Here is a 14,519-nt window from a genome sequence, read left to right as displayed (position 1 = left end):
GCTTTGAACATGCAGTGTTTCAATGCCCTTGCTCTGATCAAGTTGACGGCCTGGATGACAACATCCAACACGTCTTTCAAGTAAGAGGGCGGAGAAGGCAATGACTAGAGATCACATTTGGATTCACCTTTTTGACGAGAGCGGTGAACTCTGAATATTTCCCCAACATAGCAGGAGCACCATCAGTACAAATAGCTCCTACAAGGTCCTAGGAAAGGCTGGAAAAAAGGAAAAAATTCATTCATCGTAGCCATAATGTCTGCTGCCTTCGTTGTTTCTTTCACAAAAGAAATTCTTCTTTGACATGATTCTCACGCGCATATCAAGCAAAAACGAGAAGTTGTGCGCAATTTGAGACATCAGTTGATTCATCCAACTGCAAGCCAATTTTATCAGACTTTTCTTGACTTGCTCCACTACTTGTTTGCATATGTCTTCTGACATGTCCTTGATTCGGTTGTGAATGGTGTTGTATGGGGGATCTGTGCTATTTTTAGTTGTGCATCTTTACCAGACATCAGCTCGGCCATTTCCATGGCACGGCTTCACCAGGGTCTCTGTGATGGTATGCAGCTTTTTTTTCTGTGGCCATCCTTAATGCCACATGATAACTTGCCTCCAGCGCTGGCTTCTGGGGAGTAAATCCACGATCGGAGTGTGTGCTTGTTTCAAGTTGTGATTGCTTGATTTTTAATAAAGCTTTTGGGTCTTTAGTATTTTCAAAGTGAACAGTCTGAAGGTGCTCTTTAAGTTTAGATGGCTTCATATATCCGTTGCAAAGTACCTTTTGAGCGAAGGAAGCATTGTGGTTTTTGTAAATCATTTGTATCAAGCATAAACGTAACGCCAAACTGCACACGCAAATCCTAGTAATAACACTTCTTTGACATGATAAATCTATGGACGAAGCAAGAATTCAGTCCTTGAAAAATAGTGCAAAGTAAAACCCTTAAAATATACTTCGTAGGTTGGTAGCAATTTAAAATTGAACATAGGTACTTACCAAAATGAAAGGAAAAAGCAGATGTATACTGTTACTTGTGTGGAACCGCCACGTGCATAAAAAAAATGAAGTTAAAAACTCAAATGCAAACACAACAACTTTGAATGCACAACTATGTTCAAAGACTTGACTCTACACGATTGAATGACAGGTGTTTGGAGCAATGCTTCTGGTGCAAGGTTGAGGCATGGAGCAGGAATAGGATATCTGGCTTCCATGCGCGCGTGCATTTTAACGACACTAAAGCCTCAGCAATTTCAAATTGTCAAGACATTTTTTAGGCCCTTCGACCTGTGTTAGATGGTGTATGAAATATATCTCACGTACTCCCAATGAGGCTTTGTGTACCCCCTGGGGGTACATGGAGCCCGGTTCAGGACCGCTGGTCTAGAAATTGATTCTCAATCGGGGGTTGCAGCAAACCCACTTCACAAGAAAAAACTAGAAGTTTTAAATGGGGATCCGTAGTATTAAAAACAGCTCTGCCCTGTCTGTGGCGATTGATCTGTTTGAGCTGTTTGCAACAGAAAAATTATTCTTACTTAGTTCAAAAAATGAGCGAAAATTAAGCGCTGGCATCCTGCATGGGGGGCCTTGAGTCTGTCTAATGGCCAGTACTTGGGCATCTGGTGTGTGAGGTACTTCAAATTGAGACAGGAGATGAGGAGTTTCACAGATCTTCCAAGCAAACTTTTTAGACATTCCTGCAAGCTAGCTTGTGGTATCATACCCCACGATGGCATGAAAAACCAGCAGCCTGTCCCTTAGTTCATCACAGCACTCCACCTTGTGCACAGCAATGTATTGTTGAGTTCTTGATGGGCTTGCTCTCATCCACAGCTCACTGCTGAGACGAGGCCAGAGTGCAATCACTAGCAATAGGACATCTGTGTCACTGCTTGTTGTTATGGAAAACACATGCAGCAAACTTCTGGGTCAGGTCAGCAGAAGCTTTATTTGGATAGAGCTACCACATTGTGACAATGACTGTGTTACATCCTTCTGACTTTGCTTCAGAAAGAAGCAAGATCACATGGTTGCCTGCCACCTCTTGTGTGGAGGGGAGGTGGGCTGTGTTTCTTGCAGTTGAGGTAGCATAACCATCATTACCACCACTGACTGCCACGTAATGTTTGCTGTAGGCGTTCCCTTTTGAGGAACCTAACAAGTGTTTGCATGCCTTGTTTTCCTTGGATTCATTCACTGTTCTCCATTACACAGGCAACATGACGTCCTTGCTGCTATTTCCAATTCTTATTTTCTTCCTTTCCCAATTCGACGCTTTCTAGTAACATCCTTGATCAATGGGTCTTTGTAGCAGTCAAACACAACATCTACCCTGCTGCAAGGTTCCTTGAAATTGGACATGATATTCACTGCAAAAGCATCCACATGTTCTCCAAAAGTCACTGCATCCTTGGGTTTTCCCATGGCCCGAGCCACAGCCACACCATCAATCACTACACATGTTGGAGTCAGGGCTGCTTTCAAACTTGTCTACGAAATATTCTCTTCCAAAATGGAGAGTAGTTAAGCTTTGTTTGCTGGTCTCAAGTTTCCGTTTGTTGTAGCCAGTGATAGCAGTACAGTAGAGAGTTCTTGCCTCAGGAGGTTATCGACATCCATAGATACAAGTAGGCGTCTGAATAGTTCACGATCAGCTCTGATGACTGAGGTCTGTTGTTTTGTGTTTTTCTGTTGCTAACTGTACTGTATATATGGAAGCAAGAGATTTTGACTTTGAGATTGGTGCACGTATGATGACAGCTTTATGCACAAGTCGATCAGCAACAAATGTCTATAAGATGTTTTGTCCTAACTGCTGTGCATTCAGCACGCCTTGTATAATTGGTTCTTGGGGAATGTCACCAGTAGCGAGGCACACCAGCTCTGGGGATTACCTGTTGAACACTTGGAATAACTGGAACTTAGTAGGCAGCTTTTTAACATCCTCCTCATCCCTTGTCCATGCTTTTGCCTGTCCATGAAATAAGTGCTTGTGCTGCAGAGAGCATTGTGTAAGCGTTGCAATAGCTGGCCTGCTTAGTCCTAGGTCTTGGCATATTCTTTTTCCCTGCTCGCCTAAGTGGCCTCTTTGGACACCTACAGTGTATTTTTGGTATTTGCACATCCAGAGGTACTCTGTCTCTGGATGCATAGCCAGTGTGGCTGACTATCCAGACATTTTGCACCAGATGGCTGTTAGATCCCCGACTCCATGCAGAGCCCAACGACCGGGGAGACGACAATCCAGTTGCTCATGGATCCTGTTACTCACTAGCCAGAGTAAGCAGGGAGCAAACACCAGCACACATTGCTCACAACAGCTTTATTCAAAATGGAGCCAGCTTCAGGCCAGGTCCCAAAAAAGACAACCAACTGGGATCCTGCACTGAACAGTAGGGTTTTTTTGACATTTTACACACCTTGGTTCATGCTCATTAACATTTCCTCCACCTTGGTTCCTCCTTTGTTCCACCCATATCTCCTCCTATCTCAAGCTCTGCTTCTGTTTACTTCATTAGCATGCAATTACCTATGCATTTCATGTATTTACATTCTTGAGAAAAGCTGCTCACAGCAATACGTGCTGCCAAACAGTGCAATGAACCGAAGTGCGTGATTCAAGAGATTTGGGAAAGAGTGCCATGTAACGTATTGACTAGAACATGTCAGTAGGTCACGTTCTGCAAAAGCTCTCTTCAAGGCACCGTTATTTGGGATGTCAGTTAGTGCCGTTTGGAACGTGTCAGGAGCATCGGTGGCATCCGCTCCAAATGGATCTGCAAACAGCGCTGTGTCAACTCATCGCTGTGTTCCCTGAAATCCACAAATCTTTGTTTGAATTCATCCAGCAGACGGCCGATCAGTGCAGAATACTTGTCATGGATCACAGTCTCAGCACATCTTGTTAATAGTATTGCTGATGAAGTGGCGCTGGAGGGGATCAGGCCACGGGTCAGATGCCCAGCTGGAAACATTGAAAAGGGCTAGCTGAACGAGATGAGGGAGGCAGAAGGAACTTGATGAGGCTGGAGAGCCTTGGTAGCCTGGAGGAAGGCACTGTTTGTGTTACAGCCTGGAGGGAGAAAGGCTGAGTACTGTTTATTAGCCTGGAGAGGGAAGCGGGAAGTTTTTCTGTTTGACTTCCTTTGCTGAGAAGGCCTTCAAATAAAGAACCTGGTTTGCAAGTTAGAAAGAAGTGTGGCTGACTCAAGTGAGGTGAGCTGGTAGAAAGCACTAGCTCGCAGTGTTGAGTGTCTTCATAACAGACTTAGTTGTGCAGGGAAAAAGCAGGTTCCAGTTTTGGAGGTATTGTAGAGGAAGTAGTAATATGTAAGTACGTCTCGGCCGTGTGGAACAAGGAAATGAACGGTGGATGATGCCTCCGATTCCTGGCCTGGTTGTGAGAAAGACGATGGTGTTGTTGGCTCTGACAAAATAGGGTGAGGACAGATTGAGGAAAGAAAAGTTCAGTTTTGGCCTCGTTACCTGGGTAAATAAAGTAGTCAAACTTGCTATAAGTTGGCCCAAGTTGAGAAACTAGATTTGAAGGGTTGTTGACTGTAACCATGCTGATCTAAGGCCACAGGCAGACAAGGTTGTTTGGGTGGAAGTCATATCTTTTATTAGACCAACTAAATTGATAGCTTAAAATATCACATCTACCCACAGAACCCTGTCTGTCTAGAGTTGAAGGCCCATTCTGTTACAGGGGTAAAACCTATCCCATATTGTATGCTTCGTGTGTTCGCAGCTGGCATTTGTAAGGCTATTGTTTCGAGTCCATGCCATGCAGCCCTCATGCTAGAGAGTCCACCTGACATGTACACCTCCTCCCAAATTTTTAAAACCCAAAGTTTCATTTTAAAATGTCAGGGATTTCTGTGATGTCTTTTGTTTGACCAGTGCATAGTTGACAGACGTATTGGACAAGCCTTTGGTCATCAAGGCTAAGGACAAGTTGCACATAAACCGGTATAAGTGATTGGAAACCAGTTCAAACCTGTAACAGAACAGCAGTTCAGTGTACATAAACTGCTTTCAAAATGGCCAAAACTGGTTTAAGATAAACCTGGATGAATGTAATATGAGACTTAATTTATTTAGGTGAAATTGGTTTACTGAACTTCTGTCCCAGTTCCCCTCCAAATTCAAACTCAACCCCCCCTGCACCCCTCTACCCCCCAGAGTGAGGGGGCTAGCCTTGTGCAGGCTGTCTGCTCCAGCCAGGCAGGGAAACATGCCGTAGCTTCCCCCGGTTTCTGGCCTGAGCACTGGAGACATATGGCTACATTTCCAGAATCAAAATGAATGTCTGTTCACTTGCTTATTGGTTCAGCCTAATCTGCGAAGGTTGAATTGATTCAGCCTTGGGGTTTTCGACAGTCTTTTCTTAGCCCAAGTGCCCTTCCTCAGGTCGCATTTTAAACCTGTCCAGTTTGGCAGAGTCTGGCTGAATGCGTAGCGACCCTGTCTGGATTTCGCAGAACAGAACTCAGGCTAGGAGGGATCTCCATAGGTGACCTAGTCCAACCCCCTGCCTGGGGCGAATCATCCTTATCTGAGCCCCCCTGTGCAGATCCATAATGCAACCTCTCAGTAAAACTACCCCCAACCCTGACACCACACAAGCCTTAAGGCCCTAACCTGCCACAGGTAACACATGGGGAACGTGGCGGCCAACGTCCTGCTTCTGCAAAATGTTAATATTCACTCGAGAGATCTCGGGTAGATCTCCATGCCCACACAGAGGAAGGCAGCCCCCTCGCCCCCCCAGCCCATCCCAATCGACCATGGGGTCAAATTTCTTTCTGAGCCTAAATACGGAGTTGGTCTGACTCTGAGCGGAGGGGCAAGACCCTCTAACCCAGGCTTGTCCAACATACGGCCCGCGGGCCGCCATGCAGCTCACCAAGCCATTTTCTCTGGCCCGAGGTCCTTCACTCGGGACAGGCGAGGAGTCCTGGTGCCTGCTGCATGCTGCACAGCGGCTGTGGGGCAGCGGCAAGGCGGGCAGGGCCGGCCTGTGGGCCCCAGCCAGCAGGGAGGGGAGCTGCTAACCCCCGCGGGGCCGGGCTCATCACATGAGCCGGGTGCTGCTGCGGCTGCCCCAAGGGCTGCATAGCGTGGGGCTGCCCCAGCCTCGCCTGACAGGACGAGCTGGGGACAGCGCCTGCTACGTCTCCTTTGGCTCCGCCCCTTTGCCCCCGGCATCCAGCTCGCCTCCTGGGACCTGCCAGGCTCAGCGGGAATGGGGCGCGGTGCCTGGCGCAGGCAGTCGGCAGGGCAGGGTCGGGGGTCCTCAGCAGGCGGGATCCTGTGACACGTGTCCTGGCTGACTGCCAGATCCCGCGCTCTGGGCTCGCAGCGCTGGGGCTGCGTGCACGGTCACCATTGTGAGCAGGGCCGTGCGGGTAAGGGGCATACTTATAGGACACGGCACTATACACATACTTATAGGATGCAGACAAACCTGCAGCATGCTTATACGCTCGGTAGTGGTACGCTGGTTAGCACTACAGATGAAAGGGACTTGGGGGTCATGGTTGACCACAACATGAACGTGAGCCTTCAATGTGATGCTGCGGCTAGTAAAGCGAGCAAAACGCTGGCTTGCATCCATAGATGCTTCTCTAGCAAACCCCGGGACGTCATTCTCTGCTTGTACTTGGCCTTGGTGAGGCCGCAGCTGGAGTACTGCATCCAGTTTCGGGCGCCACAATTCAAAAAGGATGTGGAGAAGCTTGAGAGGGTGCAGAGGAGAGCCACGTGCATGATCAGAGGTCAGGAAAACAGACTTTATGATGAGAGGCTGAGAGCCATGGGTCTTCAGCCTGGAGAAGCGCAGGCTCAGGGGTGATCTGGTGGCCACCTATAAATTTATCAGGGGTGCTCATCAGGATCTGGGGGAACATCTGTTCACCAGAGCGCCCCAAGGGATGACAAGATCGAACGGTCACAAACTCTGCCGCAACCGATTCAGGCTGGACGTAAGAAAGAATTTCTTTACTGTCCGATCCCCCAAGGTTTGGAATAGACTGCCACCGGAGGTGAAATGGGTGTTTAGTTGGTCTAATAAAAGACAGCACTTTTACCCAGAGAACCTTGTCTGCTGAATGAAACGGCGGCATCCCGACTACACAAGGTGCTTTGCTCAGGAAGGAACTCCTGCAGAGCAGACGTGCCTACTGACCTTTCTCTGCCGTTCCCTATCGGGCAAGGGTCCTCACCCAAGGAAACGGGCTCTCTTGTGATATGAAAAGGAAACTAATATTCAAAAACACTGGACACTCGGCTTCCATCTCCTGCACCCCTTTGTGTTTGCAGATTCCTCTGACTTGTGCCCAGCTGGGGAGGGGGGCATGGGACATGGGGAGGAGGGCAGAGGGGCCCGGGCTGCAGGCACGACAGTGCTGGGAGTGGGGGATATGCCTCGCTGCCTCTTGCCCAGCCAGGACAGGCGGGGGGCGGGGGCATGATGCAGGTGCAGCTTGCTCCGGGCGGAAGGGGGCAAGCAGTAGCAGGGCATAAACCCCACTCCCAGCACTGCCATGCCCACATCCTGTGCCCCCTACCCTGGCTGGGTAAGTGGCAGCAAGGCATTGCCCGCCAGTTGCCCAGCCAGGGTTGGGGGGCACAGGATGCAGGTGCGTGGGGCTGGCCCGGTTTAGTGTGGCACTGTGCACTTTTAGGTAGTTCTTGGCCACTCGCGCTGTCCCTTGGGCCCCGTGCCACTCATGAGGACCGCGTGTTGAGTCGGGATGACTCCTGCGTGCACAAAACTGGCCCCGCTGGGTGGTGCTTGGTGCCCATGCACACAGGACCTGGTCTGGCATGACAGGTGGTCTCCGTGAGTGGGCCCAGGTGATGTGGCAGAGGAGCGGCTGGTGCGAGGGGGGATATGCCAGGAGGCCCCAAGTGCCCCAGCCCTCACTGCTGCTCCCAGTGAGCTGTGGGCCGTGCAGGGGGGCTGCGGTACTGTGGGGGTGGGCCACGCAGGGGAGCTGTGGGCCCTGCGGGGAAGGCTGTGGTCCTGGGGGCAGCAGACCATGGGCTGTGGGGGGCGGCCTGTGCCCTGTTGCGGGGCAGAGGACCCACCCTTCCTAAGCAGCCCCCTCACACAGTTCCCACTCACCCACAGTCCCCCCACAATCCACCCACCCCCTGTCCCACCGCCCACCCCACACCATGTCCCACCCCGCTTCTGCAAACCGGTGCTGGCCGCAGGCTCTAGCTGCCCCTGGCTGAAGATCCGGGAGGAGCTGGGCAGGGTTATTTTGCCCCAAGTGGCACAACTTGCCCCACACCAAAGGGCATGTGCAGACACATGTGTTGAGGCAGAAATCCCCAGCTCAAATACGTGCCACTCCTATCTGAGCTGCTGCAAGCACACGGGCCTGCACGTGCGGACGTGCCCTAAGGGTGCAGAGAGAAGTGGAGCTCCCAGCTGTAACTCAGAACAAGTTTTGCAAAGCGATCTGAGTTACACCCTTACCCCAGACCAAACAGAAGGTCACTGCGGGTCCGGACGGGCGGAGATCTAGCTGCCCACTGGGAGCCTGCAAGCAGGTTCCCACAGCCAGGGCCAGGCTCTGTGCAGTCCTGGCTGTTTCCGAATGGGAGGGGGAAGGCAGTGGAGGGAGCTGGTACTTGGGGCTCCGCACCTGGTGCTGAAGGGTGGAGTGGGGGAATTGGAGCCCCCCACCCCACCTTGGGGGCCTGCACTACACTGGCCCCAGCCTGTAGAGGGGGGCTGAAAACCCCCAGACTCAACTCCTGCTCCCTTGCCCCCTCCCACTCTGAAAGCACCGGCAGGTTGGGAGCCCCAGAAGACACGCGTTCCAGAAGACGCTACGTTTTGAACATCTTTATCTGACACCACATGCAATGAGGGGTCAGATTTTTCCCCGGTGGGCAATTGAAGCTGCTTGCAGCCGTGCACTTGTGTTTGCTCACAGCTAGGACCAGCTTGTGGGGGACAGGAGTAAACAATGGACGTGGAAATTCAACTTTCACTTAGACTCCAAATATTGCCAGTTCCTCCTACCCTTTTCACACTGAATACTTTGAGCAAAAGGTTCTAGACCATACCTTTTCTTGAGGCAGGTCCCCAGGCTGGTCCTCGCGCAGGCTGGTTCTCCATATGGTCCTCGGTATGGTCCTCAGACAGGTCCCCAAGCTGGTCCTCGGGTAGATCCTCAGCCTCGTCCTTGGGCTGATCCCCAGGCTGGTCCCTGGGCTGGTCCTCAGGCAGCTCCCCAGGCTTGCCTTCAGGGTGGTCCCCGGGGTGGTCCCCAGGCTGGTCCTCATGCTGGACCTCAGGCTGGACCCTCGGCTGGTCCACGGGCTGGACCCGCAGCTGGTCCTCGGGCAGGTCCCCAGGCTGGTCTTCGGGGTGGTCCCCGGGCTGCTCCTCAGGCTGGACCCTCGGCTGGTCCTCAGGCAGGTCCCCAGGCTGCTCCTCATGTTGGAGCTCAGGCTGGTCCCCGGGCTGGTCTTCAGGCTGGTCCCCGCTCTGGCCTAAATACAACAATTTATTTGGAGCTAAATGAGCTGAGTGAAAATGGCTCTACCAGCCTTAGTTATGTGTTGCTATTTTATGAAAAGAAGCCACATCAATGACATTTTACAATAATTGTTCACAAAAAGAATCGCTCCGTCCTCCCTTTCTGATTCTTTCCCCGCCCCAACTGGAATCTCTCCTCTCTCTCTGTCTTAACTCAGTAACATCAGCTCCAGATCCTGTTCTACAAGATGTTAACCTCTTCATTTCTGCTGGCATTTCCCCTATAGTCTAACTCCATCAACACGTCTCTGTTTTCAAATCCTTCTTTAAAACCCACTTCTCTAAAACTCTTCTTACCTTCTTAACAGCACTGATTGCTGGCTCCCAAACTCTTGGGCTAGGCTCGCCTTGTCTGGTATTTCTTACAATATTCTGTAGGCACTGACAAGTGATGCTTTAGCCCATGATCAGCCGCTGACACCACTCTACGACCAAGCACTGAGAGAAGGGCATGGCTGCAGAGCACTTCAAAAAATGCCTGATTGTCAGACCAATGAGCCCTCATTACATGAAGGTGCAGACTAAGGCGCTCCTAAGCAGAGCGCCTTCATTAACTTCTGTTAGGACATGCCAGGAGCAGGGCCGGGCTGAAGCTGCCTGGCCTTGTTCCTGGTGCTGTCCTTAGGATGCGGGCAGAGAACCAGGGGCAACACATAGGGAATGCACGGGGGTGCACCCCCTGAGAGCACCGGGGCACCCCTGTCATTCTGCGCTCCCTGTGTAGCCGGTGGGCAGGGTAGCAGGCAGGAGCACCAGTGCCCCTCCTGCGAGCGCTGGCCGGGGAGCGGGGCTGCCAGCTCCAATGGCCGCGCTGCTTCTGGAAGTGGTCACCAAGTTCCCGAAGCAGCGTGGCTGCTTTTATGGTGAGTGAGATCCGGGGCCCCGCAGGCAGCAGGATTGGCCACCAGGGGACCCCCCCCCAACCAGTGGGATCGGCCTCTGGGGTTCCCCCAGTTGCTGACTGGTATCGGGGTGGGGCACGTGCCCCCCCTTGACTCAAGAGCCACCAGACACCCATGTGGGGAAGGGAGGGGAGGGATTTGTGTCTGGGGTTGCCCAGCCTGTGCTGGAGGGTTGGGCCGGTAGACTGGAGCCCCTCCTGCCCCAGACGTGGGGGGCCTCCAATCCACACACGCACACACACACACACACACACACACACACACACACACACACACACACACACTCTCTCCAGCACAGCATGGGCAAACCCCAGAATGGACTTGTGTGTGTCTTATCTCTTGCCCCAGCCTTGCAGTCTAATCTACATGGGTGGGCCCTGCAGAGAGTCCTCATAGATTCATAGATTCATAGATGTTAGGGTCGGAAGGGACCTCAATAGATCATCAAGTCCGACCCCCTGCATAAGCAGGAAAGAGTGCTGGGTCTAGATGACCCCAGCTAGATACTCGTCTAACCTCCTCTTGAAGACCCCCAGGGTAGGGGAGAGCACCACCTCCCTTGGGAGCCCGTTCCAGACCTTGGCCACTCGAACTGTGAAGAAGTTCTTCCTTATGTCCAGTCTAAATCTGCTCTCTACTAGCTTGTGGCCATTGTTTCTTGTAACCCCCGGGGGCGCCTTGGTGAATAAAACCTCACCAATTCCTTTCTGTGCCCCCGTGATGAACTTATAGGCAGCCACAAGGTCGCCTCTCAACCTTCTCTTGCGGAGGCTGAAAAGGTCCAGTTTCTCTAGTCTCTCCTCGTAGGGCTTGGTCTGCAGGCCCTTGACCATACGAGTTGCCCTTCTCTGGACCCTCTCCAGGTTATCCGCATCCTTCTTGAAGTGTGGCGTCCAGAATTGCACGCAGTACTCCAACTGCGGTCTGACCAACGCCCTATAGAGGGGAAGTATCACCTCCCTGGACCTATTTGTCATGCATCTGCTGATGCACGATAAAGTGCCATTGGCTTTTCTGATGGCTTCGTCACACTGCCGGCTCATGTTCATCTTGGAGTCCACTAGGACTCCAAGATCCCTTTCCACCTCTGTGCCACCCAGCAGGTCATTCCCTAGGCTGTAGGTGTGCTGGACATTTTTCCTCCCTAGGTGCAGCACTTTGCATTTCTCCTTGTTGAACTGCATCCTGTTGTTTTCTGCCCACTTGTGCAACCTATCCAGGTCTGCCTGCAGCTGTTCCCTGCCCTCCGGCGTGTCCACTTCTCCCCATAGCTTTGTGTCATCTGCAAACTTGGACAGAGTACATTTCACTCCCTCGTCCAAGTCGCTTATGAAGACATTAAAGAGTATCGGTCCAAGGACCGAACCCTGCAGGATCCCACTGCCCACACCCTTCCAGGTCAAGACCGACCCATCTACCACGACTCTTTGGGTGCGACCCTCTAGCCAATTCGCCACCCACCGGACTGTGCAGTCATCCACATCACAGCCTCTTAACTTGTTCACCAGTATGGGGTGGGATACCGTATCGAAGGCCTTCCTGAAGTCTAAGTATACGACATCCACCCCTCCTCCTGTGTCCGGGCGTTTCGTAACCTGGTCATAGAAAGAGACTAGTTTGGTCAGGCACGATCTGCCCGCCACAAACCCATGCTGGTTTCCCCTCAGCATAATTTGCCCTGCCGGGCCCTGCCCCCACGAGATCCTCGTGGGGGGTCTCTAGAGTTCAGGCTGCATATAGAAAGCTCCGCCTGCATGTTTCTCACTAAAGAAATGACTTCGACCAATGACTCCTCACTGAGCCTTTAAATGTGCTTGTGGAGAAAGCATGATGTACTTTAGAAAGAATAGCTCATTCAGCTCTATAACCATGAGCAAACCGGATGGACACAACACAAGTGATCACTCTAAGACAGCTCCTATCATACTCTCAGATTAGACACTGCCCTGCCCTCTCCGCACTCCCTGCTACACAGACAAGTTCATTGTAATTCGGAGCCGTTCTTTCAGGATGTGGATCATTTCGTTCTCATGCAAGGGACTGTCTGTCACTCAAAGTTCAAGTCCCTTTTTCCAATATTACTGCAAGAAATAAATGTGGGAACAAAACCCCTGGAAACTTCTGCTGACTTTGAACAACAGTTGGATCTAAACATCGACCTGAACATTGTCTTGGCCCACTGGACCCAAACCCGGGACAGAGCCTCGTTAGACACATATTAGCAACCTTGCAGATACGAATGATTTTGGAGGCTGGAGAAAAAAGCAGTTGTGTTTTATGCAATGCGTCTTGTATCCACATTTAAATGCCTGAGTTGACCTGGTGCTGTGCCCAAGTCTAAAATAACCCCTTCTTTCTGGAACACCCAGCAGGTCAAGTTTCTGGGGTGAAATACTGCTTTTCTTTTGTTTCCCTTCTTTCATATATCATTTCCCTGCACTGCTGTGCCAAAGCTCGACACCAGTCCTAGTTCACACATTGCACCAGGTCTGAGAAGCATAACCACAAAGCTATTTGCCACAGGAAAGTTTCTACCTGGGTGAAGGACCATGTGTCAGTTGGACACTGGACATACATTGGTGCAGTGCCACAGCTCAGCGCTGTTTCAGCAGGTCTGCGCCCCGGCAATGTGAGTCTGTCCTCTGTCCTTGGATGCCCGCAGCCCATCGCTCGCATAGGAAAAACCAGTGGGACGCACATCCTGCACCATGGCGCTCACTAGCAAGAGACGCCTCGTGGCAAAAAGGCTTTTGCCTGAAGCTGCCTTGGGTCAGAGCACAGTAACATCTGATGAGATTTTCCTCTTTTGAAAGGAGACAACTGGGTAGAGAGCAGCTTTGGCCAGATTTCGCATGTGCTGAAAGTCCAAAGGCAATTTGCCTCTTGGCTGCTGCTCTCACTCCTGTGCGCTGGCAAAAGTCTCCGAAATGCCAAGTCCCCAGTTTCCAACCCGCACAACCAGGCCTGTGCTTCCGCCCTGCAGGTTTGCATTTCAACCCACTCTTGACCTGCTCTCCCGGGAGAGATGCAACAGGGACAGCGCTAAAAACCCCCAAATCTGCAGGGCCTGGTCCTCTCATGTCAGTGATATCAGAATTCACCCTGGTAATATAACTGTTGGTGACATTTACCCCCCAAATGCAATTCTTTGGTCAGGTTTGGGAGGTTCGGCAGCGATAGCTTGGGGAAAATTATAACTTACTCTCATTTTCTAGCTCTTCCCTCAGAAACTTGGCCAGGAGGTGTTGTGCCTCTTTCAGCATTTGGGAGCCAGGCATGTCTCCTTGCAAGTAGCAGACCAGTGTCTTTAAACTGGGGTAATCTGGTGCCTCCCTGAAGTCTTCTGGCGTTGAAAGGAGCCAGGTGCTGAGGAGGAGGGCTAGTGGGCTGAAAACAAATACATGGACCAAATCCGGCTATGGTTAGTCTTTGAAACAGTGATATTTGTCACTCAGCCTGTATCGAGAAGATGGACATATTTCTTCTGTCATGAGCCAGCAAGGACTTCTGATCTGGGCGCCTTAGAAAGGACAGCTGCAATCTTTGACTGAACCTGGTTCTATGACTACCGCATCCATCTCATCTGTATTGCCCTTCCCTGCACCTTTTCTGATTGTAGGAGATCCTTTCTGAGAGGGGTGAACAAGAAAGGCTGTCCACTACTAGAAGCAGAAAAGCTGCTTTAATAGAGGGATGAATCTACCCTGGACACACAAGGGTTATTATCAGCATATACACCTGCATTCACGTGGAAGGGGTAATGCAGGCACACACACACGTACTCCGTCCCGGCGGTGCCCAACATCTGTGTCCCGCAGGCGGGTGGACATGGCCAGGTGCCTATCCAGCCAGATCCCAACAACAGGCCGGATCCCACTGCCCAGCTGCTGCTTCCTGTGGGCGCGTATTCCGCAAGGTATGGGGAAACCGGTCGTAGTTGCGTCCTGAGTGGGGCACCGGGTGGTGACACCAACCCAGACACGCTCGGGGATGCCGGGTGCAAGAAAGAGATGAATACCGAAGGCAATGAGAAGGTAAAATAAGA

Source organism: Alligator mississippiensis, chromosome 16, assembly GCF_030867095.1.
Source record: "Alligator mississippiensis isolate rAllMis1 chromosome 16, rAllMis1, whole genome shotgun sequence".
In the NCBI taxonomy this organism is placed as follows: domain Eukaryota; kingdom Metazoa; phylum Chordata; order Crocodylia; family Alligatoridae; genus Alligator; species Alligator mississippiensis.
This window is presented reverse-complemented; position numbering follows the sequence as displayed.